Raw genomic sequence first — 2,483 nt, 5'->3', positions numbered from 1 at the left:
AAGTTTGGACGTGAAAGCGCGCGCGTCAGCGCGCGCTGCGTGCTAGTCCTATATAAAAAAATCCATTTGGACCGAGAAGTGAGCTTTGCGAGTCGAAATATCTCGCACGTAGTGTTGCCGCTTTTCCGTGCCGGTGATTGGCCGGTCGAAGCCGGGCGATCGCGAGTCGCGAGATTTGTGCGAGCTTCGTGCGTGTGTGTCGTGGATGTGACGTGTGTGGCGTGTGTTCGCGTGGTGTTTTGCGAGGTTAGTAGGATTTTTTATTATATAATAAATATAATTCACTATTATATATAAATATTTATTGATAAAATATTGGTAAATAAATATATATAAATTATATTATACATTAATATCTTTTAACGCAATGACGTGTGCTCGCGTGGTGTCTCGCGAGGTTAGAATTTTATATAAATTACATGATTTATTAGTAAATAAATAAATATATATAAATTATATTTTACATATTAATAGGTGCTTTACATTTTTACATCAAAACTCAGATAAGTTCTCACTTGTGACGTCGTTCTAGCCTTTTGGCAATTAATGAATAATAAGACAGAATGACATCACAAGTGAGAATTATCTGAGTTTGATGTAAATGGAAAGTAACTATTATCTTTTAACGTCATCTATAATGTTTCAATATTTATTGCTTGTTCGTACAAATCTAATCTAAGGTATACGTTACAGTAATTATAGATTTTTGATACAGACAGTAAATTATATTTATCTTTGTAATCATATATTTTATATATATAAGCAGATGTAATAATTACTGTTTTTGCATTATGTAAAATTTGCCTTATTTTAGATATACCGATGAATTTAATGTTCGAGAAGATCTGATGGGATTAGCTATTAGTGCTCATGGTGCAAATATTCAACAAGCGTGAAAAGTTGATGACATTACAAATATAGTTGGAAGAAAATTCATGCATATTTAAGATATATAGAGAGGTAATAATAAAAATTATTATCGCTTGTATTATTTCGAAATTGTTTTATAAAAGTTTATTAAGATTACGTAGAGATATTTTGGACAGCAGTGAAGATTGCGTTCGGGGGCTTTACTGTCAAGAGGTGGTTATCAGAGAAGTAATTTAGGATATATGAGTGGCAGACAAAGTCATCTTCCAACCTAGCGTAGAGATCGCAGAGATGAATATCGTCGTACTACCGATGACGAAGACACTGTTTTAAACAGCCAAGATGTTTCAAGCATTGATAAAGGTAATAATAATAATACTTATTGATCGCGCGTGTGCGTGCGTGCGTGCGTGCGTGCGCGTGTACACGTGTGCGTGTGTACGTGTGTGAAAGACGTGCCTGATCGGTAGGCTGACGCGCATATTTGTATATGTATATGAATACATTTAGAGTTAATCTATATACATTTGTTTAGGCAGTAATGCCGGCCCATGCGACCAATCGACCATGAATAGCACGGAAGGAACACCGGCGAACGACGTATCCATATCTAATAACAGTTTGCAGGGACCTAAAGGCCAAAGAGAACATCGGTCTCGTCCTCTATTCGTATGCAGCAGAGCAATAAGCCTAAAGAAGCTCTGATTAATGGTACCAGTGACTAAGCAACTACGTTGCGTTGTCGCCAATCGCCAATCGCTATTAATGTTACTACGTTACACCTGATGAGAACTATTAACTCCCAGCACGTAATATGACGCATACCGATACAAGGATTACACGATTATGGAACGCGTCATGATTAGTCTACGCTCGTTGTTAAGATTGTTTGTTACCGACATAAGAATACGACAGTTATTTAAGAAATCGTCATTTTCCTTAAACACATTTAAGGACACAATATTAATATCCATGCATGGTTTAGTTTAATGATGGTAATTACATTGTCATGTTTGATATACGGATATATTTATTGGGAGATAGAGGAGTAGTATTTGGTGTAAGAAGGATTCCCTAATTGTGAAATTGTGCCTCATTTTTATACTAAGCTCCTAACTTATGTGGATGTACCGTATGATACACCTTGGTCATTTGTTAATGTTTAACGATCCAATATTAGGCTGGATAACGCACGGCTTGTACGTCAATTATTGCTTTGGATAGATTTTTCATCTAGATATGTCGCTCAGTACTTACACAATATATACAATTTGGTATTCGCAATGTGATGTTCTGGTATCGTTCCGATATCGAGTTTATTTAATTTAGCTTGAATAGAGTCTTAATCCGATGGGCAAATTATTTAACATACTTTTCACGAATGTTCCGTATTGAGGTAAAATATGTATTGTTGCTTTGATACTTTATTACTTTATTACTTGATCCGATAATTTCGTCGATTACTTTGATACGCGCTGATCGGAGGTGATTATGAAAACCGAAAAATGAATGCGACATAACTAGATGTAACTTGATGCGGCACAAGGAAAATGGATTTCTGTTATTATTTAATCGTAACAATGGTAGGCGGCAGTTTCAAGAAATTCTGGTTC

At 35.8% G+C, this 2,483-nt stretch overlaps 1 long non-coding RNA gene across 1 annotated transcript; it reads left to right on the top strand.

Moving 5' to 3' along the window:
* The first annotated feature begins 204 nt into the window (after positions 1-204).
* Positions 205-1,067, top strand: LOC139782853 (uncharacterized). Its single transcript, XR_011721029.1, has 3 exons — positions 205-246; positions 815-960; positions 1,023-1,067. It is a non-coding gene; the product is annotated as an uncharacterized lncRNA (long non-coding RNA).
* Positions 1,068-2,483: the final 1,416 nt, after the last annotated feature.

Source organism: Temnothorax nylanderi, unplaced genomic scaffold (assembly GCF_030848795.1).
Source record: "Temnothorax nylanderi isolate EJ_2023f unplaced genomic scaffold, tnyl_v1.0 TNYL_tig0445_pilon, whole genome shotgun sequence".
Lineage (NCBI taxonomy): Eukaryota > Metazoa > Arthropoda > Insecta > Hymenoptera > Formicidae > Temnothorax > Temnothorax nylanderi.
This window is presented reverse-complemented; position numbering and strand designations above follow the sequence as displayed.